Source organism: Lithobates pipiens, unplaced genomic scaffold (genome assembly GCF_037356315.1).
Source record: "Lithobates pipiens isolate NorthernLeopardFrog02 unplaced genomic scaffold, aLitPip1_a1.2 Scaffold_19, whole genome shotgun sequence".
NCBI lineage: Eukaryota > Metazoa > Chordata > Amphibia > Anura > Ranidae > Lithobates > Lithobates pipiens.
Genome location: NW_027507764.1, coordinates 505,794,631 through 505,819,948, shown reverse-complemented (window position 1 = coordinate 505,819,948; position 25,318 = coordinate 505,794,631). Strand labels below are relative to the sequence as shown.

Genomic DNA, 25,318 nt, shown 5'->3' with positions numbered 1-25,318 from the left:
TCCCCCTTTTTTCTCCCTTTCTCCTTCTCTCCCCTGTTATGGTTATGCAGTGATCTTCCTCTGTTTGCTTACCTCTCCTCATGCGTTCAGACTAAGAGGCCAGCCACTTCCACCTGGTGGTTTTTATAACCTCTCCTCTAATCCTGGCTCCACCCCAGGCCCTATCAGGGAACCCTATATTAACCTGTGCACTGCAACCCAGCGGTGCTGATCAACCATTGCGTATCCATCAATTCCTGTCTGCTTGTGACCTTGACCTTTTGGCATGTCCTCAACCATCCCTGTCTGCCTGTGACCCTGAACCTTTGGCGTGTACTCTGTTATTCCTGTCTGCTAGTTGCCCTGACCTCTGCCTTATCCCCTTACTATCCTTGCCGCCCCAGCCTTTTGCTTCCTTCTCCTTTAGTCTACTGTGAGCGTGAGCTGTGAGACCCTAGGGGCCACGACCTGGAGCCAGACTGCAGCGAAGTCCATCCTCACCACTGGAGGCTCTGGCGAACACCTGCTGGCTCTTAGACTCCACGCCCTGAGGAATCCAGCTCCCATTGGGATTTGTTTTAGTGATCCTGTAGACCTGTGTCCTGAATCTCCCTGGGTACAATCTGCAGCAGTCAGTCCTAAGGTCCACTACCTAGTGGTGCACTTCCAACTCCTACGGAGTGCATCTGTCACCTGGTCTCAGGTGACCTGACATCCCCCCCTTCCCCTCTCCCCATTTCCCCCTTTTCTACCTTTCCCCTCACCACAGGGGAGCCTTTTTGGTGACATCTTGTGTCCTGTGCCTGCCGGGGCTATAGGTAAGCAGCTCTGCTCTTTTTTTCCCCCTCCATATTTATCTTGTTACTGACATTACTGTATGAAATACTGTTATTAATTTGGTTAATTGTATTGCCATTGATTATTTGCCTATCAAATTACAGATATCCTAACGAAGCGGCATAGACTGCAAAACTAGTTTAGATGTATCCATGATCAAATATGCCACTGTGATTTTCCCTGTTTGGGGACCACTGTTTTCGTGATACACATGGATGGTTACCAATGCGTTTATTCTGTAATTGAGTATTTGCTATGTTTTATTACTTTTGTATTAATAAACCTTTATATCAAATCGTTTACATACCTGTTTACACATTTGAATTTACCTCAGCTTATCTTGTACCGAGATAGTCCAATTGCCCCTGTTCTTTAACCACTTACAGACCGGACCATTTTGCTGGTCAAAGACCAGACCACTTTTTGCGATTCAGCACTGCATCCCTTTAACTGACAATTAGGTGGTCATGTGACGTGGCTCCCAAACAAAATTGACATCCTTTTGTTCCCACAAATAGAGCTTTCTCTTGGTGGTATTTGATCACCCCTGCACTTTTTATTTTTTGCGCTATAAACAAAAATAGAGCGACAATTTTGAAAAAAACGCATTATTTTTTACTTTTTGTTATAATAAATATCCCCCAAAAATATATATATAAAAAAAAAATTTCCCTCAGTTTAGGCCGATACGTATTCTTCTACATATTTTTGGTAAACAAAAAAAAAAAATCGCAATAAGCGATTATTGATTGGTTTGCGCAAAAGTTATTGCGTTTATAAAATAGGGATAGTTTTATGCCATTTTTATTAATAATTTTTTATTATTATTTTTTTTACTAGTAATGGTGGCGATCAGTGATTTTTATTGTGACCGACATTGCGGCGGACACATCGAACATTTTTGACACCATTGTCATTTATACATTAATCATTGCTATAAAAATGCAGTGAATCCTGTGTAAATGACACTGGCAGTGAAGGGGTTAACCAGTGGGTGGCAGTGTAGGGGTTAAGTGTTCCTAGGGGTGTGTTATTAACTGAGGTGGGTTGGGCTTTCATTTAGTAAACACTGATTTCTGTTCCAATCACATGGAGCAGAGATCAGCGTCACTAGTTGCTAGGCAGAATGGGGAAATGCTGTTTACACGGCACTTCCTCCATTCAGCCGTCCCGTGAGACGATCGCGGATATGCCCGCGGCGATGGAGTCCGCAGCACCTGCGACCGGACTCACGGGGGTCCCGACCGGCACGCGAACGTTCCGCGCTCGCGATGGCAGGGCAGCATTGAAGAGTGGACGTACCTGTACGCCAATATGCCTGCCCGTGCCATTCTGCCGACGTACATCGGCGCGCACTGGTCGGGAACTGGTTAAGGAGGCCTGGTTGGGGACCAAGCTTCCGACCCTTATATCTCCAAGTTTCCCACATATTTTTTTACTACCTTTACTGTTGTAGAGGCTACTTCTATTTTTCTGGGTTGAAGGATGATGCCATAGGAGATTACACATATTTCTATCAGTGCATACACGAAGCCCTGCTATAGAAATGCTTAACTACTTATTAGATAAGCACCTTAACCAGCACAACATACAGGGATATACAATCTAATACTGACAAAATCACACACATAGGTTGGACTTGTGTCTTTTTTCAACCTCACCTACTACGCAACTATGTAACTTCAGCCCCAGAAGGATTTGCCACAGAAAACAAAGAGAGTTCTAAAGCACTAAAACTCGCAGTCATTGGAAACTTATGTCATGTCATTACAAATGTGAAATAGCTGGACACCAGTGCAGCTGCAAACTTCTGGAAGAAAAGTAGACAGCAAAAATAAACAAAAATTCAGCACTCAGTGGGACCAGTAGTAAAGAACTATTGCTGATGGTATAATCAATAAAGTTAATTTATTGGATGCATGCTGGGATTTAAAAAAACAACTGTCATAAGCACAACTCATTATCATGGTTGAAGTGATCCGAAAATTAGTATATACGATACCACCATGACTTCCAGATGACAAGGGGTTAATGTTAGCAAGTGTGCTCCAAGCTCCGATCCTTATTAGCAAACCCAATGGTTCAATGTGCAGGGAGAAAAATAGAGGTGGAGAGACACTGCTCTCTAAGGTACACTTAGTGGCTGTATTCAGGATATCAGACTCGCTGTGATCCAGGAGGTGTATTGTAGAACATGCCTCTAAACGGCCTCGGTCAAGCAGGCTGATCAGGCTGGCAGGAACGTGGCATCCTGGAGGGCACTTTGGATGGCGTGCACTGAATCTGGAACCCAGGAGGCAGGCTCAGGGCCAGAAACAAAGAGTACCAGGAAGATAGGCAGGTCGTAAGCTCAAGGTAGCCATGGTGACCGTAATTTACATGCATCACGCTCTTGCGCTTTATCAAAGTGAAAAGATTTGACCCCTACCTGACCAGGCAATTTCTTTGTGATACGGCACTGCATCGCTTTAACAGCACTATGGTCGTGCTACATTGTACCCAAACAAAATTGATGTACTTTTTTCCCCACAAATAGAGTCTGCTTTTGGTGGTATTTGGTCACCTCTGCGGTTTACATTTTTTTGTGCTATGTACAAAAGAGCGACAATTTTGAAAAAAAAAACACAATATTTTGTACTTTTTGCTATAATAAATATTCAATTTAAAAAAAAAAAAAAACGAATTTCTTCATCAGTTTAGGCAGATATGTATTCTTGTACACGTTTGGTAAAAAAATAAAAAATAAATCACATTTAAATGTATATTGATTGGTTTGCACAAACGTTATAGCACCTAAAATATAGGGGATGGATTTATTGCATTTTTATTATTATTATTACAATTTTTTTTTTTTACTAGTAATTAGCGGTGATCAGCGTTTATCGTGACTGTGACATTGCAGCGGACAGAACGGACACTTTTTTCAGACCAATGACATTTATACAGGGATCGGAGCTAAAAATAGCCACTGATTACTATATAAATGTCATTGGCAGGGAAGGGGTTAACACTAGGGGGTGATCAAGGGGTTAAAAGTGTTCACTAGGTGTGTTCTAACTGTGGGGGGATGTGACTGACTAGGAGAAGAGACTGATCAGTGTTTCTACTTAGTAGGAGCACACAATCTGTCTCCTCTCCCCTGAGTGAACCAGGATCTTTGTGTTTACATACACAGATTCCGGTTCTTGCACTGTCACAAGCAACTGCGGGTGCCTGGTGGTCATCTCGCCCGAGAGGCACGGGCATCGGCTCCGGAGACAAGCTGCGAGGGTACCTGCTAAAGCGTCTTAAAGAGCAGACATACAGCTACGATGGCTCGCGTAGGGGAGCCAACCTGCCGCATTATAGCTGCGGCGGCTGGTCGGGAAGGGGTTAATTATTACTAGAACAAGAGGCTTATTTCCCTCAATGAAAAGGAGGAGGAGACTTTTTCTTTTCAACCTGATAATCTAACTAAAGCTGAAAGGCTGGCATTGAAAACTCTTAAATCTCACAAAGGAATAGTGATTAGGCAAGCTAAGGGTGGTTCGGTGTGAGTGCGGAAGATTATAAGAATGAATCACTGTGTCAGTTAATGGATGTAATACCTTAGTGCACTCCGACTGCCAATTGACCCCTTTATTTCAGCAGCTTCTATCACAATTGCCTGATACAGGTATGGAAATGGGAGTTATGTCCCTTAAGACAGCGGAGTACTTGTTGGTCCATGATCCAGTGGTCCCAGTTTTTCATCATTTACCTAAACTACACAAAACTACCCCTATAATTCTGGGACGTCCCATTGTTGCTGGGAAAGGTTTACTTTTTGAGAGACTGGGCCACTGGATCGACCAATATTTGCAACCGCTGGTATTAAGGTTATCGGGCCATATAAAAGGATACTACTGCTGTTCTGGCTAGCACTAAGAATATGACTTTGAATTAAATTTCTATTTGGATTACTATGAATGTGAAGTCATTATATTCTTGAATTAGCTCTTGATGACCTCAGGTTTCATCTCCAATATTATAGCTCTTACAGTGTTGTTGGAAGGCAACATGATTTAATATCATATTTCTGGAGTTTCATTCTGGTTGATACAACCAAGCCTATTTTTTTTATGGGGGGCAATCTGGGATGTCTTTCTAGCATAAGAGATCAGGCCTCCATCAGGGCTCCGGACCGTCTGTTATAACACAAACTTGAAAGGGACCATAGCTGACGAGATGATTGATGAATGTCCTGCTACAGAAGATAAAAAGATCAAAAAAATTGAAGATTGCAGAGGATACATAGACATGGACCATGCTTCCCCTAGAGGCCAATACAGCAGGACGGACAGTAATATATAAGTACCCCATAAGTACTGTGATTCGTCAAAAGTCTAGATGGGATGGCAACGGGGGTTGGGTTTGGATGGTGTATGATTGAAGTATAAAAGGACTGAACAGGTCAGAGAGCCTCCTCTGTCTTTACACTTTTCACTCTTGGTTCAAGCCTGGTGGCTCTCTGAGCTGCATGGCTCCCTCTTTACCATTTTGAGTCCAGCCGAAGAGACCGTGCGATAAGTATAAGTATCTATGATGTTCTTGTATTATATGTTCTGTTATATGCTTTGTAATATCTTTCTTTAGTATTTTCATGTTAGCATTTTCCTATTTTCTTGGGAAATAAGCCCTTGTACACAGGGTCGGAAATTTCGACGGAATGTGTCCTATCGGACCGTTTTGTCGGATAATCCGACTGTGTGTGGTATGCATCAGACTGTTTCCGTCGGAATATCCGTCTGACCCAATTTTCCAACTTGTTGGAAATATTTTCCGGCAAACTGGTCCGATCGGACATACTCCGATCATGTGTAGAGAATTTTGATCGGACAAAGTGCCACACATGCTCAGATCAAATTCCTACACCAAAGCTATTGGCTACTAGCGTGAACAAAGTCCCGTCGTAACGAAATAACGTTATCACGTTCTGAACGATCGGATTTTCCGACAACTTGGTCCGACTGTGTGTATGCAACAGTTTCGGACACAATCCGTCCGACAAAATCCAACGGATTTGGTTGGCAGAATGTCTGACCGTGTGTACAAGGGCTAAGACTGTTTGCTTAGTGTGCAGTGTGCTTAGGTTCATAGCTAACCTCGTATTACTGTAATATCAACAGTAACATGTGATCAGAGATGTAATAGACTAACTAGGGGAATAAACAAGTTAATACATAGGTGCAATAGATAGAAGGAATCCATAACCACCCTCAAATAATATTTATTGTACCAATTACTTCAAGTGTCGAACTAAGTTTATTGTGATGACAGTGGATTTCTTTTCAAGACTCAACTTTTTTTTCTTTTGATAACATCTTTTATCTTCAATGTAGAGGTGCCTCCATGGGGGTGAAAATTCCACCCTCCTTAGCTAATTTATATATGGGGGGAGAAACAGTTTATTTTTCTCTCTCAAAAACTCTTTCACCAGATATATTAAACGGTATGGTCGTTTTATAGACAACCTCCTGTTTATATGGGAGGTTACCCCCAGAAGACATCCCTCTTTTTAATTAGCATCTTAACAATAATAATCTGAACTTGGCTGTGACTTCATGACATCAACAACTTTTTGGATAACAATTTGGAGGGCAAATTCACAAGCGGGACTGTAACCACTCATACTTATAGGAAGGAATGTGCGGGAAATGAGGTACTGCTGGTGACTATTCGTCACACAGTACACACAATTAGATCATTCCCACTGGGAAATGTATAAGAGCTAGGAGGAGTTGCTGTACTGAGGTAAGCTTTGTTCAAGAGTGTAATATAGTAGCCTTGAGATTATAAATTAGTAGCACATAAATATAATAACTCTTAAGATGTTCACCCTTTCACACTGGGCAGTTTTCAGGTGCTTTAGCGCTGGAAATGGCCTCTGCTAAGTGCCTGAGAACTGCCTCCTATTCATTCCAGTGTGACTTTTCACACTGGGGATGTGCGCTTGAGGGACATTGTGAAAATCCTGCAGGCACCATCTTTGGGGCGGGTTAGGAGCACTGTATTTAGCTCTCCCAAAACTTCCTGCCCAATGGAATGAATAGGCAGGGCTTTCAAAGCGCCTGAAAAGCGTTTTGAAAGTGCCACAAAATGAGAGTTTTTAACCCTTTTTTGGTGCCCCGCTAGCGGCAGAAAAGTGTCGCAAAAGCGCAGCTTAACCACGTCAGCCTTGGAAAGGATTTTCCCTCTTAATGATCAGGCCATTTTTTGCGATATGGCCCTGTGTCCCTTTAATTGCCTTTAATTGGGTGGTCGTGCAACATTGGACTCAAACAAAATTGATGTCCCTTTTTTCCCACAAATAGAGCTTTCTTTTGGTGGTATTTGATCACCTCTGCGATTTTTTTTTGCACTATAAAACAAATAGCGACAATTTTGAAAAAATAAAAAAAATTACCTTTTGCTATAATACATATCCCAAAAAATATATAACAAAACAAATTTATTCATCAGTTTAGGCCAATATGTACTCTTTTACATATTTTTGGTAAAAAAATAAAATAAAATCGCAATAGGCGTATATTGATTGGGTTGCGCAAAAGTTATAATGACTATAAAATAGCAGATAGATTTATGGAAAATTTATTATTTTTAATAATAATGGCGGCGATCTGTTTTTTTTTTTTTTTTTGCGGGACTGCAACGTTGCGGCAAACAGATCAGACACTTAACACTTTTTTTTGGGACCAGTGATATTTATTCAGCAATCAGTGCTATAAATAGCCACTGATTACTGTGTAAATGACACTGGCAGGGAAGGGGTTAACATTAGGAGGCGATCAAGGGGTTAGATGTGTATCCTAAGTGTGTTCTAACTGTAGGGGGGGATGGGCTTACTGGAACATGACATTTCACTGTTCCCAATCACTAGGAACAGTAGATCCCTGTCATGTCACCTGTCAAAATGGGGAACAGGGAATCGCCTTGTTTACACAGGCAGTTCCCCATTCTGCCACTGTAACAGGCGATGGTGGGTCGCCGGCAGACACCAATACCACCCGACCCACAAGCACGAGCACGTGCCAGCATGTGCCCACCCGGTATCATGCCTTCGCAAGCCGCCATACAGCTATGGCGATTTGCGCAACAGAGCCGGCCTGCCGCCATATAACAACGGTGGCTGATCGGCAAGCAGTTAAACAGCGATAAAGCGAGCGGGACTTTAGCGCTAATGGCCGGCACATTCAGTGTAAAAGCAGTCTAATAGAGCAATAGCTACAGCTGAAGATAGATATGTGCTATGAAAACATACATTTCGCAAGAAATGTAAATCTAATGCTGGCGGTTCCCTCACTTTTGTAACTACTTACTCAGGGGAGTTTAATTTAATTAAAGATATTTTGAAATATCTACTTATTCTGTCCACGGATGGGGATCTCTCTCCATTTGTCAAAAATGGGTGTAGATTTTCCAATTGTCAGGCGCAAACCCTGGGATGGATATTATAACCCAGTTTGTTTCTATCCAAAGGTTTGGAGAGGACATGGTTAAAAACACCAAAGGATCATATACCTGTGGTGTTAACACGTGATGCTTTTGTAAAAAACATACAAAAAAAAATCTAAGACAGTGCTATTTTGCTCAACAGGGGAGGAGTTTTTTTCTGCGGGATTATATTAAATGTGGCTCTTCTAATATAGTGTATGCTGTGGAGTGTACCTTGTGCAATCTACAGTATTTGGGTTGCACAATTATGATAAAGGGCTGTCAAATGTGTCTAAACATTTTAAATATGTACATCTTGGAAACATGTCCTCTTTTACTTACTATGATTTGGAGAGAGTGAGAAATACACCGGGGGGTGTAATAACCACCGTAAGCTTTGGGAATGAGTAGTTTGGTGGATATTCAATTTAAAGAAGTAGAACACCGGCTGGAATGAATTACAGATATGATGTAGATTTGTTTTTACGTTAGTAATACTAGGTATTACATACATTAACCCACAGTCTGTGATTCTTCCACCTATCTCTATCTCTCTGACATTTTTTGCTATAAAATCTTTGTTCTGGAATCTTGGTCTTGAACTATACATGTCAAATGATTTTATTTGATTTTTTCTTCTTTCATATATATTATGTTTGTGTATCACCATATGAATCTCTTTATATATTTGTGTGACAAGTTTCCATTACTAGAGAGACTCATTGCAGCGGTGGTTCTCACTTACTGCTAATTATACTAATTACCCAATGGGAGTGGTCACAGCCACTTTGTTTTATACATATAGCTGTGTTGATCAATTTGTTAACTATGCTGTGAACAATGCTACTCGCTGAAACATGTCAGCAATTACATTGTAACTTGATTTTATTTGAAAAAAAGAATATGGATGGATTTCAGAGTACCGATTATTCCAAATTACCTTTATTCGAGTGTTGACGAGTGGGAGGTCGTCTGAACCCGAGCACCTGAAGTGGAGGTACCAGTGATCAACTACTACATTGGAGGTTCTCAGAGTCAGAGCGGTGCTTTTTGTGCGTTTGCTTTTTTCTAAGAAGTGGTGCCACTCATTCACACCAATGATGTTTTAAATCCATAGAGAAAATCAATGAGCTAACCTGACTTAAAGAGGAAGTAAACCCTGATGGGTTTACTTCCTCTTTCATTCCCTGCAAAGGCAAAGCATAATGGACTACTATGCATCGCATAGTAGCCCATTATGTGTCACTTACCTGACACAGGAGCCAGCGATGTCACCGCTGTCCCCTGTAGTCCGGCGCATCCATCTTTTCGGTGGGGTCTCGCAGCTCCGCCGCTGTCATTCGGCGGAGCCGCGATGACATCACTCCCACGCATGCGCACGGGAGCCGACACGCGCGGCAGCTCCGTTGTTGGAAATGCCGCGCTCAGTACGCCTGCGCGCCGCTGTCTACGGTGCATGCGCCGTATACAGCGGTGCCTGTCTTCGGGCAAATATCTCCTAAACCGTATAGGTTCAGGAGATATTCTTGGACCTACAGGTAAGCCTTAATCTAGGCTTACCTGTAGGTCAAAGTGGTTTGTAAGGGTTTACAACCACTTTAATGTAAAATAATTTAATATCGAATTACGACAGCATGCCAGCCGAATGGCTTACATTCTTGTCATCTACTGTTAGGGGTCCTGGCTTCAACTCCCAACAGGGACACTATCTGCATTGATTTTGATAACCACATATTTGTGAGGATATTCTCTAGGTGCTACAATTTCACCACAATTAGAAAACATTAGTGAGTTACATGGGTTCTACCTATTTTGTCTATGCTGTTTTTGTGTGCGACTATGACAGGAACATTAAGTGTAAGCTACTTGGTGGCAGGATAGAAGCCTAAAATTTCATGTTCTCTATAATGTGCTGCAAAACAGGCCAGCACTAAATGAATTAATACACTAGAGATACTGTAGACAGACGTCTGAGCTGCATTTGGAAATGGTCCACAAATCCTGGTAGACAGAGATGAGATGGTGCATGCTTATTACCAGACAAGACCCAGCATAAGAAAGTTGACCAGTCCAAATTTAATCCACTCACAGAAGACATGACTTGGAACAAAGAGGGGGTATTTTCTGTGGTTTATCAACATGATACACTCACGAGATTAAATAAAAGGACAGGGATTGATGATAGATCGTGATTCAACAGCATAATTACCCTTAAACTTGAGATGAGACTTAAAGTCAGCTGTCTTCACCTTGGTAAGTCATGTATTAATAGGTAGGGGAAATCTCATGGCTGCGTAATATATGCTACAACAAACTCTTTAATCTATTCAAGAGGAATGCAAAGACTAAATAAAAATCAAGAACAGAAGCACAGGGATTTAAGGCGTGAATATTGTTTTTAATAAGAACAAATTACACTCCGAGATCTGTAGAATACTAGTGCTTACCTTATTTTCTATCAATGCTCTACTTAATCTAAAGCAGAAGCCAGCACTTTCAGATTCGACTCCTGATATTTTGCTTTTTGAATATACAGTAGGTGACTTACAAACACACCTATCACAAAAATGTTCCTGTTGTAAACGTTTCTGGAATGGCCTGTGGTAAATGGGTGCTGGAGCAATTGCCAACTGGAAAACATCTGTATCAGTACAAGTATCAGCATGAATACAAACATGCATCTCCAACACACCATGGATCTTCAAAATAAAGAACAAATATGTATTTGTAAAGTGATCACATCACCACTGTGAATATGCAATTTTTCAGAGCCTCACACGACTCCTTCGTCTGGCACATGCCGATAGGTATAGTTAGAAATTGCCACGGGTGGCCACACCTGCTACAGATGAGGCCACCTACTGTATATTCAAATTGAGAAATACCAGGAGTCATGTTTCACATGGACAATTACACCAGTGACAGTAGAACTAGTGGTCACCAAATAAAAGGACTAAATAAAAAAAAAATACCAAACTGGTCCCTCTAATGTCCAAACTCACACTGAAAAAAAAAAAAAAAAGCTAAAATGATCCATCTTAAACTTACAAGCAGCACTTGAGCTTTAGTTCCAGTGTGAAAGGAGGATGGTACCTGGCTGCCCATTCAGTGGTAGCCATTTGGTGGCTCTGCTTGCACAGAGAATTGTATGGGAATTGTATGACAGCAGTTAATCATAGAAGAACTGTCATTACTGCTAGATGACCTAGGAGAGTTAATTTAACCACTTCCCGGCAGGTCAATAGCAGATTGACGTCCAGGAAGTGGTTCTGTTATCCTGACTGGGCATCATATAACGTCCTTCAGGATAACGGGGCGCGCATCGTGGCGATCGGTGGAGCGGTGTTTCAGTCTTACACACCTCTCCACCGATCTCGGTAAAGAGCCTACCACATGACCAGCCGTGTCCAATCACGGCTGATCACGATGTAAGCAGGAAAAGCCATTGATCTGTTTTCCTCACTCGCGTCTGACAGACGCAAGTAGAGGAGAGCCGATCAGTGGCTCTCCTGACAGGGGGGTCTGCGCTGATTGTTCATCAGTGCAGCCCCCCTCGGATGCCCACACTGGACCACCAGGGAAGCCCCCAGAACTACCAGGGATGTGGGCAACATGTGGATGGCCAGGTATGTAACCCATGGCCAGCCACATGTGCCCAATCTGTGCCAATCAGTGCTCACAAATAGGCACTGACTGGCACCATCATGTACAAAATAAAATCAGTGATGCCCAGCAATGCCACCCATCAGTGTCACCCATCAGTGCCACCTATCAGTGCCCATCCATGCCACCTATCAGTGCCAACCATGAGTACCCAGTGCCACTCATAAGTACCCATCAGTGCCACCCATGAGTACCCATCAGTGTCGCCTATGAGTGCCCATCAGTGCTGCATACCAGTGCCACCTATCAATGCCCATCAGTGCCGCCTATCAGTGCCCATCAGTGCCACCTCATCAGTACCACCTCATTGGTGCAACCTCATCGGTGCCCATCAGTGCCACCTCATCGGTAACACCTCATTGGTGCCCATCAGTGCCCGTCATTGAACAAAATGTAATTATTTACAAAAAAAATTTAACAGAAACAAAGATATAATTTTTTTTTCAAAATTTTCAGTCTTTTTTTTATTTGTTGCGCAAAAAATAAAAATCACAGAGGTGATCAAAGACCACCAAAAGAATGCTCTATTTGTGGGAACAAAAATGATAAAAAATGTGTTTGAGTACAGTGTTGTATGAACGCGCAATTGTCATTCAAATTGCTAAAGTGCGCTACAGTGCTGAAAGCTGAAAATTGGCTTGGGCAGGAAGAAAAAATGTTTTTTTTTAACCCTTTCATGACTAGCCTATTTGTGACATTTGGCGTTTCCAAGTTAAAATCTGTAATTTTTGCTAGAAAATCACTTAGAACTCCCAAACATTATGTATATTTTTATAGCAGAGAATCTAGAAAATAAAATGGCGATTGTTGCAATATGTTATGTCACACAGTATTTGTGCAGCGGTCTTTTAAACGCAACTTTTTGGGGAAAAAGACACTTTCATGAATTTTAAAAAAATGAAACAGTAAAGTTAGCCCAATTTTTTTGAATAAATGTGAAAGATGATGTTACACAGAGTAAATAGATAACAAACAGGTCAGGCCTTAAAATGTAAACACCCCTTGTGACAGTATTAGGTGGTGACAGGTACTCTTTATGGAAGACCCACAATCCCTCCTTTGCACTTCAATGTATTCAGATTGGCGAAAACAGCAATTCTGAATACTGTATATTTTTTTTAAAACTGGCACCATTGGCAACCGAGTAAACCGGAAGTGACGTCACTTCGGTGTTTACAGAGCGTAGACAGGAACGAAGTCATGTCCAGCTTCGTGCCAGTCTGTCTCTAGCAGCCGGAAGTGGCGGATCTAGGATCAGGTTTCCCGGTGGGACGGGAGGCGCGGTAAGAGCGGCGGAAGGTGGCGGGAGGGGGGATGTCCACTCCCGCTCCCCCCTTGGATAACAACTGAATGGTTTTTAGCCACATCGGTTGTTATCCCTGTAAAGCCAACCGCACGCTCTAAAAAAAAAATGGCACTGGCATAATGCCTGCAGCTGTGGGCATTATCCTAGTATATCCCCCTAAAGCCGAGACCGTATATATGTGTACGTTCGGCGGTAAGGAGATAAAATAATTTTTTGGGTTTATTCGGATACAATTCATCATTAATGCAGCTGTCAAAAATAAACCCTTTCACGCCAACAATTAGGAACATAACTTCATCTGTTGAAAACTGAATTGCTGCAGCTCACAAGTAAAAAAACAATAGAAAGCGCACACAAATTAAAATTATACAAATTAAGTAACCGTTTTCTTAAAGGAACTAAATCAAACATCTTAACCACTTGCTTACTGGGCACTTAAACCCCACTCCTGTCCAAACCAATTTTCAGCGCTGATGCACTTTGAATGACAATTGCGCAGTCATACAACATTCTACCCAAATTTTTTTTTCCACAAATAGAGCTTTCTTTTAATGGTATTTGATCACCTCTGCGTTTTTTATTCTTTGTTAAAAAAATGTAAAAAAATCTAATAATAAAAAAAAAAAAAATTTAATATTTTGTTATAAAATTTTGCAAACCGTTAATTTTTCTCCTTCACTGATGAGGCGACAGTAATGAACACTGATAGGTGGCAGTGGTGGACACTGATGGGTGGCAATAATGGGCACTGGTTGGTTACACTGATAGCCAATGGTGGGCACTGGCAGGTGACAATGGCAGGTGGCACTGGCAGGGGGTATTGGTGGCACAGATGAAGCAGAATTGCCTCTTCCTGTTTGGGACCAATGTCCCTTGCAGATAAGCCGGTGATGGGCTTTTTTTTCTCCTCACGCTATGAGGCGTGAGGAGAAAAAAACGATTACCGAGCATTTATTTAGATCATGTGATCAGCTGTCATTGGCTGACAGCTGATCACGTGGTAAGGGGCCAGGAACAGCCCCTTACTCAGATCTATGATCACCCAAGTCTCGTTGACCACAACCCCCCTGGAAATTTAGGTCCGTGCTGTGGCCGTCATTTGGCTATAGTGCGGACGGCAAGAGGTTAAAAACCATGAGCAGGCAACTTTCTTTCAGTGGAGACATGAATTTCCTGCATAATGAAAAATATTATCACCCAGTGAAAAAAAAGTGGAAAAATAACAAATCTACCTGCAAGCTCAACAGGTAATACAGAGTAACAAGAACTGCTGTGCTAATGCTACTGACTGATTGTATGGCATTTGTAATTTTAGATATTTTCCCAAATTTTGCACAACATTCCCCTTTAGGTGCAACAAAACAGCTCAGGTATTGTTACAGAAATGCTTTTATAGTATTGTTTTTCTAATCCCATAAACACAAAAAAATATCTGCTTGATGTTCATTTAAATGCAGCAGCGTTGCTCCAGGTTTTAAGAGCTTACAGGAAATGACTATGAGAGTAAAACGTAGAAAACACAAACTACGCAGATTTAACCAAACAGAACCCTAGGAAACCAATCCCCCATTTCCCTTCCTGTATTAATTAAATTTCATTTCGGTTTAGGCCTGGGCAAGATCTCTGGAAACTAAGCCTCCTTTTTCCTTTTATTTCTGTCAATTTTCATTTAAAAAGAGTTAAGTCGTGAGAACATTCATAAGCCTCACTTCATAACTCTGACACCAAATATGTATAAAAAGATTAGGCTTTATTTGGTAGAAAATCAGTTGGCAGTCTTACATCTGTGTAATGCAACATAAATACCCCCAGCTGGCATCTTGCACAAGCCCACATGTGGACTTCAAACTAAGGCTTTCTCATTTGCAGCACTGGCGAGGTAATTCTGTACATGGTGCATACCCAAGCTATTTGTCAGTGGGCTTCTGCAGGTGCGTTGAGCACATAAACACACAGCTGTAGCCATACAGTCCAAGGAGTCAAACGCTATAAAAGGAGACCTTGGCAGCTGTGTTAGCCATCCCCACAACAGGTCTACAGAGAACAATATGGGTCAGTATTTTGGGGGTGCAGGGATGTTAAATTTATGAGATCAAGCATGAACTAGCCTTTGCAAATAACTTCTACTGTATAATTTAAAAACGTAAACAAGCATCATAATACATTTTAGTAGGAGTAAAACTAAAATTGTACTTTAAATTAAATGTAGATGTACACCCTAACTGAATGTCATGCAGCTTGCTCCTGCAGTTTGCATCATAAACAACTGGCATCTTTTTAAAATATAATTCTGTGTTCACCTTTGTTAGATATCAACACTGCATCCTCTTTGCAGCCACTTCCTGTCTGTATGAAGGAACTCAAAAAACAGTTACACAACATTTGCCAGGGCAGTTTTGATGGGAACAACAAAGGAACATGCCTGTGCAATCTGCACCTACAATGGGAGAGCATGTGACAGGGTGACAACACAGGACAACAATTGGGAGAAAGCAACAGAATCTTGTTCTCCAAAAAGGAATTTCTCACCTGGATCACCAGGCATTAGAATCAAAGCTACACATTTAAAATATTGTACAATTTGTACAAATATGTTTAAAGTTTAGATTATTTGTTTTACCTAGGCTGTTAAACATTCACCATCAGGCAAGTCTGGTTGGCCGTACAGTGCAAATTAACCAAAATTTTTTCTTCAATTGAGTGCCTTGATTTGTTTTCCTTTGAAAAAAAAATCTACTTTATCTAGTTTTTGTTGCACGAAGGCCTTTTCCTTCAAGAGTATTTTATTTTATTTATTTCAGGTACTTATATAGCACCGTCAATTTATGCAGCTCTTTACATATACATTGTACATTCATTCAAATCAGTCCCTACCCTCAAGGAGCTTACAATCTAAGGTTCCTAACTTGCATTCATACATACACTAGGGCCAATTTAGACAGGAAACATTTAACCTAGCAGCATGTCTTTGGAGTGTTGGAGAAAACAGGAGTACCTGGAGCCATACAGGCACAGAGAGAACATGTAAACTCCAGACAGGTAGTGTCGAGGTCGGGATTCGAACCAGCGACCCTTTTGCTGAAAGGCGATAGTGCTAACCACTGTTCTGCCCAAGACTATGTCTATGATGTTCCATTGTAATATTGTCAAGATGTAAATGGTTGCTAACTGTAATGTTTTTGGCTATTATTTAATGGCCCATGTACATGATCCGAAAATCATACGAAAAATACTGCTTTCGAAGTGATCTTGCGATAATCAGATAGTACAGAGCTCTCGATAGCCGATCACGACAGTTCATCCTCATTCTCGTACGATACCAGGTTTCATATGTACCAGAAAGCCCAGTGTTTCTATGTGGGTCCACAGCCTCCTAACATGATTTCATTGCTCTGCAACCTTCCTGTGACAATTTTTGATGGGTGTTTCTTGGAGACAGAGAATTCTGGATTTTCGCTGAATAGCTTTTACATTGAATATTCATTACATCATTTGTAAAGAGGAACTCAAGGGAAAAAATTGTTTTTTTTGAATAGTCAAAAGTCAAAGGGATCCTGTCATTCACCTAGCCCTTCCTCTCCTCTCATCCATTCACAAAAAAACTTTTCGTATTTTTTTTCACAGATTCCTGCTAAATAAGCCAAAATTTAAAGTGGTCCGGTTGGCGCCATCTGGGGGTGATAAAAGTCCATTTTAAAACCAAAAGAGCCAGGTGAAAAATTGTTGGCCAAACATCTGCATCCTACGAGATACAGTCACTGTTTGAGTATTCAGACAGCCATGACTACTGCAGCTGTCAAAATACAATAGATGGCAGTGTGGACTCCTCTCTTTCAACCCCGTGTATGACCAGCATTAGGCTTCTGGCTAGCCAAGTGTCTTCAGCAGTTTTGCCCCAAGCCCTCTGAGTAGCCCCACAAATATCCCCATAAAATAGGTAGGTACTTTTTTTACTTGAAAGCGTGGCTAGAGGTTTGTGTTTGTTTTTTTTTGTTTTTTGTTTTTGGAATTTGTAAAAGTTTAACTTAACATATTTCAAAGAAAACTCCACTTTTGTTAGAATATTCATATAACATTTATGACCTATACACTAAGCACTTGGAATTTAACCCCTTCCCTCCGAGATGTGTGTACTTGGCTTTCGGGGGGGGGGGGGGATACCGGGATGATGCCCGCACCTGCAGGCATCATCTCGGTACCGTTTTTTTACAGCGGACGTTTGGCTATTCAGCCATAACAACCGAAGCGGCTAAAAGCCGCTCGGCTGTTATGCCGGAGGAGCGGGAGGGGACGCCCCCCTCCCGCCGCTGTTACCGGTGCTCCCGCTCGATCGGGAGCACCGATTCACAATCCGATGCGTCAATCAGCGTAATCAGCGTCATTCCAGTCTCCTAATAGTAAACACGGAAGCGACGTCATGACGTCACTTCCCGTTTACTCGGCTGCCAATGGCGCCGGTTTAAAAAAAATATACAGTATTCAGAATTGCCGTTTTCGGCGATCTGAATACATTAAAGTGTAAAGGAGGGATCGGGGGTCTTTTAGACCACCGATCCCTCCATAAAGAGTACCTGTCACCACCTATTACTATCACAAGGGATGTTTACATTCCTTGTGACAGCAATAAAAATGATCAAAATTTTTATTTATTTTTTAAAACAATTTATTCATTTTAAAATAAATAAAAATTTTTTTTTTTAAAGCGCTCCCGCCGTCCTCGCGAGCTCGCGAAGCAAAGAAAACGCATACGGAAGTCGTGTTCGCATATGTAAATGGTGTTTAAATCACACATGTGAGGTATCGCCACGATCGTCAGAGCAAGAGCAATAATTCAAGCACTAGACCTCCTCTGTAACGCTAACCTGGTAATCGTAAAAAAATTTTAAAGCGTCGCCTATTGAGATTTTTAGGTACCGTACTTTGTCGTCATTCCACAACTGTGTGCGATTATAAAGTGTGACATGTTTGGTATCTATTTACTCGGCGTAACATTATCTTTGACATTATGCAAAAAAATTGGACTAATTTTACGGTTTCGTTTTTTTTTTAATTCATGAAAGCTTCCCTTTTCCCAAAAAGTTGCATTTAAAACACCGCTGCGCAAATACCGTTTGACGTAAAATATTGCAAAAATCGCCGTTTTATTCTCTAGAGTCTCTGCTAAAAAAAATATATATATAATGTTTGGGGGTTCCAAGTAATTTTCTAGTAAAAAATATGGATTTTAACTTGTAGTTGTTTAACAGCAGCACTATTACCTTTTTGTAAAGAAACCCACAGAAATGAATTGCTTGTTCGTGTACTTGTATATGAAAAGTATATGTATAGCAGAAATGCACTGCCTTTTTGACTTTGGCATACACGTTAAGAACAGGTTTGCGAAGCATTAATGTAGTAGATGGGATGGGTACAAGTATGGGTTTCCAATGTGGCAGGTTTTGGATTGCATATTAGCTTTCTCCAATTGTACAGTAAGGAGGTAAAAGTGGCAACGGGTTATAGTTTGTATTTTTTCAAAGAAAAACCTCAGATAAAACTTTTAATTATTTAAACATAGAACATATTTCTTGCCGGTTTATTACTGCCCTACCGTGCAGCAGTCTAAGCCCCAAAACATTCAGCTGTTATACTTTTCTCACCTCAGCACCTAGAATGCATTTAGGATATGGAGAAGTGGGTTACATGACTACGTGCTAGCATGTTAGTAAATCTGATTAAGATTGCCAAAAGTAGCAGCTATACTTTAACCACGTCAGCTATAGACAGAAAGACCAAAAAAAAACATTTCTTTTTCAATTTTGACCAGTATTAGTTTACTACTAAATAACGTAAATAAATTGTTTGCATCTTATTATAAAGTTTTTCCTGTATTCTAGTATCAAGCATGCAAGGTATTTGCAAATGCAAAAAGGTGCTTTAAAAACATTTTTTATGCAACTCTGAAAAAATAAACAAAAATAATAAAAATGTAAAAAAATGGTAAAAGAAAATAAAACACAGATTGTAAAAGAAAGAAAAACCTGAAAATAATATCTAAAAGGAGAAGGGGAAGAAGAATTTAATTTAGAGTTAACAAAGGGTTATTAAAAGATTACAGAGAATCTTCACAGTATCCTCCCTCCTCCATTTTTGTTTTACCCCAGCTTACTGGGAGGGGTGGGTTTTGCATATTCACATAGCCACCCACCCAGTGGATCCAACATTGTACCACTGAGATTCTCATCTTCTGCCACTACTAGATTCAGCACCACTATGTTGTTTGTGACTTCATTATAGGCCCACCAGCTCTTCTGGATTCAGTGGGTGGGCCTCCTTTTGATGTGTGGCCAGGACCATCATTCATTCTCATTTGTGAAACACTAAGCCTCCTGGGAAACGTGGTGTGCATATCCCAGGAGGCACAGTAAGCACTGTGTACGTCATTCGCCTAGGTCAGCGACGTGCATGGGAGAGTGGGGCCATACACTTTGCTTTAGAAAATAATTAAATAAACAAGAAAACCCAATACTATTCATGTATAGGACAGCAGGAGAGGTGGAGGAAAAGGAACTTTTTTAAGATTGTAAATATCTGTTTCAAATATGAACGAATTGAATGTATTTGTTTTTTTTACACTCAAATGAATGTAAGGATAAATACAACTAAACAATAAATTGTCAAAATGTGGTCACTCCTGTTGTGTTATAAAAAGCAATATCCAGCTGTAACTGTCTGTAATAGTATTGGGAAAGTGGCAGTAGGGGGAAAAGAGCAGGAAATAAGAGATGCATTCTCTACTGACATCAGTAGTCAACCCTCTAAAATATGCACTAGTCACCCCATACCTAAAAAGGCCTCACTGCACCCCATCAATCTTAACAACCTAAGACCCATCTCCTTACTCCCTTTTGCCTCCAAACCCCTTGAACATCTAGTCTACAACTGGCTGAGCTGCCACCTCATTGAGAACAACCTACTTGATCCCCTTCAGTCTGGATTTTGCCCACAACACTCCACAGAAACTGTTCTCCTAAAACTCACAAATGACTTACAGCTAAAGCCAATGGTCCCCATTTCATACTTTTACTCTTGGACCTCTCCGCTGCCGTTGATACAGTTGACCACCCTTTCCTCCTCAAAAAAAAATTGCTTGGTCTCCATAATTGTACTCTTTATTGGTTTGTATCTTGCCTACAACATCACCTTCAGTGTCACATACAACTTTATTTACTCCTCTTACTGTTGGGGTCCCCCAAGGTTCAGTCCTTGGACCGCTCCTATTCTCAGTCTACACCTCCTCCCTGGGTCAGCTGATAGCCTCCTATGGCTTCCAAATACAATTTCTAAGCTAATGACACCCAGATCTATCTCTCTGCCCCTCAGCTCACCACATTAATTTCCTCACGTATCACTAATTTACTAACAGACATATCTGACAATGCCACACCACTTCCTCAAACTCAATCTATCCATAACTGAGCTCATAATATTTCCTCCACCACATGCCCCTTCCCCTTACTTCTCTGTTAAAGAGGAGGGCCAGCTTTAAACATTTTTTTTAAAAGTCAGCAGCTGCAAACACTGTAGCTGCTGACTTTTAATAAGCAGACTTACCTGTCCAGGGAGCCCGCAATGTCGGCCGCCCGAGGCTGACCCATGCCTCGGCTCTCGGGTCCCGACGCCGCCATTTCAGCTAAGGGAAACAGGCAGTGGAGCCTTACGGCTTTACTGCCTGTTTCCTACTGCGCATGCGCAAGTCACGCAGCGCTTTTTGAATGGGGTGCGCTGTGTTCTGGGACACACAGTTCCCAGAATACAGTGCGACCCATTACCCAGAAGACGTTGCATGGAGGCAGATTAGGACGATATGCCTAGCAACAGGCATTTCTGGTAAGTTTAAAAAAAAAAAAAAACATTTTTTTTTCTGATTTTTTGCTAATTTTTATTGTACTTTTGTTTTTCAGGGTGGCCCTCCACTTTAAGAACAATGGCACACCAATCAGTTAGTCCCCATGTGCCAGGGTGCTAGGGGTAACCCTAGACTCCGAACTGTCCTTTCAGGCCCACATCCAATCCCTGTCCAAATATTGCCACCTCAACATCTCTAGAATATGCCCCTTTTTAACCAATAACACCACCGCTTTGAATTCACTCCCTGGTTATCTCTCACCTCGATTACTGCAACTCCCTCCTCATTGGATTATCTTTACATAGGCTATTCCCCCAATCAGTCCATCATGAATGCTGCTGCCAGACTCCATCAATCTGACAAACTGTTTAGCGTCTGCTACCCCTCTCTGCCAATTCCCCCATTGGCATCCACTAACCCAATGAAAAAAAAAAATCTAAGTACTAACAACTCACAAACTTATCCACAACTATGCCCCCAGCTACATCACTAACCTGGTCTAAGAATATCAATCAAACTACTCTTCGGTCCTCCTAAGCCATTGTACACACGGTCCTCCGACGGAATGTGTCCTATCGGACCGTATTGTCGGATAATTCGACTGTGTGTGGTCTCCATCGGACCAACTTTTCCAACTTGTCCGTAAAATTTTCCGACAAAATGCTCCGATCGGACATACTCCGATCATGTGTAGCCTACTCCAACGGACAAAGTGCCACGCATGCTCAGATCAAAGCTATTGGCTACTAGCCTGAACGTAGGCCCGTCGTAACGAAATAACATAATCAGGTTATGTACAATCGGATTTTCCGCTAACTTTGTCCGACCGTGTGTATTTAACAGTTTCAGACAAAATCCAACGGATTTGCTCAGAATGTCTGACCGTGTGTACAAGGGCTAAGACCTCCTGCTCTGTAGCTCCCTTGTCACCTCCTTCCATGCTCGAATCCAGGACTTTTCCTATCCTTTGGAACACGCTACCCCAATTTGTTTGATTATTTCCTAAGCTATCCATCTTTAGACGATCCCTGAAAAACCTTCCCTTTAAAGAAGCCTATCCTGCTTCCAACTAATGCACTACATTTTTACTTTCTCCATCAGCTCATCCTCCCACAGTTATGTTCTGTATCACTTGGCTCTCCCTTTTAGATTGTAAGTTCTAACAAGCAGAGCCCTCCGATTCCTCTTGTACCAAATTGTATTCTAACTTTAATGTCTGCCTTCATTTTGTAAAGTGCTGCGCAAACTGTTGGCGCTATATAAATCCTGTATAATAATAAAGTTCAAAAAAATGTGTAATTTTTACAACATGTGTGATGTTCAAAATCCTCAAGTGGTTGAAAGGAAACCTACAAATGTTGGCAGCCATTGCTGATCTTCTTCTGAAAATGCTTGTTTTTGTCATGTTTGGGTTGAATATTTTCAAAGTCACTGATCTGGAATACCCACGCACCCCTAGTGAAGTCAGAATTCTGATCTGCATCTTTATTCTGAGCCAGTGATTGAAAGGATATTAAATTTTGTATATTGGTATGACAGCTAGGAAAATGGCATTCTCAGAAAAAGAGGTTAGCAATGCCAACCTACATATTTCTCTCAACACGGTTTCAAACTTGGCTGACTGATGTTTAAAAACTGTGGGAAAGGAAGGATGTCTACGCTGTCCAATCAGATTTCCCCCACCAATTTTAAATGGTAATCGCCTTGGTAGTAATTAATACCACCTCTCCAGTTCTGTTTTACACATCAGCACTTATGTACTTTTGACATGTATAAACTCTCTCAGTATGATTAGTTTCCAAATAATTGCAAATTTGGTGATGGAACGGTTGGCATACACCTGTTATCTACTGAGAGCCATTCTACCAAGAGTTGCGGGGAGGTGTTTGTAATAAACTAAGTGCTAGAACACACAGCGTTTCATCCTCACATCTGCACAGTACACATGCTTTCTAATGCCTTCATTTTATTCACTACATAACTGCATTCTTGTCTAAACCCCATCCTATGCACATTTGCACGTCTGCTGGCAGTTTTTGCTTTGGGATCAGAAACACAATACAGACCACAACTTCTTAACAACACTTTGAGACAAAACCAAGTAACAGCTGTTTGCTCTTTTCATCTACTGATTAACATGCTCTTTGAAGTAAAGTACCATTTTTTCTTCTGCCTATATTGAAGAAAGCTAATGAAAAAAGCAGTGATTTTATTTCACTGAACGATAGGCAGATTTATATTTTTCTGGTTGGGTTGTATGTGTGCTACATCCATTATGGAAGGAAATATAAAATAAGCTAGCATATTGATTTATTTCATCAAACACACAGCTTGTAATGATCAATATTGACATAGATGTAAATAATCAGCGCAACTAAGCAACTGCTATTGCTGTATAACGAGAAGTAAAAATTGTGCAAAGTCTAGACACTGTGGGGTGAATTGACAAAGGAAAATACATCTGATTTGTGGTGCAAATATTGGCACATTTTCAATGTGCCAAATTAGCAATGATATAAGACAAGTTCTATGTGGTGATGCCCCAGCCACCCAAAATCCCAATGAAGGTGCTATGCAACACTTTCTATAAGTGTCAGATGGCCATAACAATAATAAAATAATAATAATTAAATATACATCATTACTAGGTGTGGAATGAGCGTTATCAGGATTTTCCAAATGATGTGATAACCCAGGGCTTGACAAATTGCCTTTGAATCTAGGAGCCAGTTTTTTGACTAACAAGGCTTTGTTTTCAGTGATGGAAGTGGTAGATCTTGTATTTGCACACGGAGGTGACTGGAGAATCGGGAATGCTGCTGGGTGGGACAGCTTTCTCAAAGAGTGGTTTAGAGGGATGCATGTCCCCTTGGGGTTGTTGGGGATGGGGTTTTTGGATGAATGTGTGTTATTAGTGTGTGGCTGGGCCCTGCTCACCTCCCTACTAGGCTATCCCTCTATCCCTATGACACAAGAGGGCAGTCCTCCACAACCTCCCCTTGGCACCACAAAGCACTCCTCTGCAACCCCCTAACACAGTTGGGTTCCCCTCATAACCCGACTGACACCACAGGATACCCCTTTAAATGTACTGACCTACTGATCCCACAGGAAACCCCCCCTCTTCTACAACACCACAGACTAGCCCTCTGCAGTTAAGTGGCATCACATAACTTCTCTTTGCAACCCTGCCTCCCCCCCAACACCACAGGATACCCCCCTGTGACTACTATGAATACCCCTCTGCGCCTAAAACAGGATAACACCCCACCCACTCAGGACATCTATAGCTGTACACCCCCATGAAACCTCAGGACAACCCCCCCGTCGTAACACAAGAAATCACCTGCACCTAGTAAAACCACAGGGTATGCACCCCAACATGACACCACAGGATACCCTATCTCCCATACCCTCTTCTGTGACATCCCTCTTGTGCACGCACTCTCCGATAACCTCGGTAGCCAGCAGCACACACACATGGTGGAAAGCTAGTATCATGTGACCGAATCGTAACAGAGGTTTTCGGCCTGTACAGAGAAGGGATGTGCTGTGTGATTGGTGCCTTCTGGCAGCAGGAGATGTGAGAGCATCAGAACAACAGCAATGCCCTCAGCAGTGGGAGTTGCTCACGCCTGGTGCCGGCGGTGGATGGGCTAGTGGGGGCCTGGGTGCCAGGACATGGTTTCTGGTCACCATGGCGACCTGGAGCCTAGGATTAAACGAGCCCTGTTACAACCCTTTTATATTTTTGTAACCCTGAAGTGCAGTTCTCCTCTTACCATTCTTGCTCTTCTACTAACCCAAGAGAACATAACCTGATCCATTTTTCCTTTTCCACATTATATGACTTTTCCCAATAATTTGAATACTACAGATCTCATGACCTATACCTTAGTTTAACCTCTGGTTTATACGTTTAAATACCTGTCTATTATGTGTTATTGTTTTAATTTGTTCAACGATTATAACACAAACCCATAAACTGCTACTTTTTACTTACACATCTTGCAACTAAACGGGTGATAATGTTTGATGTATAATGTATAGAAATATTGACACGGCCTTATATTTCCCGCCTGTTTAGACATGTTTTGTCCATTACTTTATAGGACACTGTGGAATTTTATTATGTATCTTTGCTGTGTCTATTATATGTGATCTTGATACTTGAAAAGAATTTGAAATATACA

The 25,318-nt window shown here is 41.4% G+C and overlaps 1 protein-coding gene across 3 annotated transcripts in view; it reads right to left on the bottom strand.

Moving 5' to 3' along the window:
• Positions 1-25,318, bottom strand: part of VPS13B (vacuolar protein sorting 13 homolog B) — a 1,337,220-nt gene that overhangs the window by 938,716 nt on the left and 373,186 nt on the right. The gene's annotated exons all lie outside the window — the stretch shown is intronic.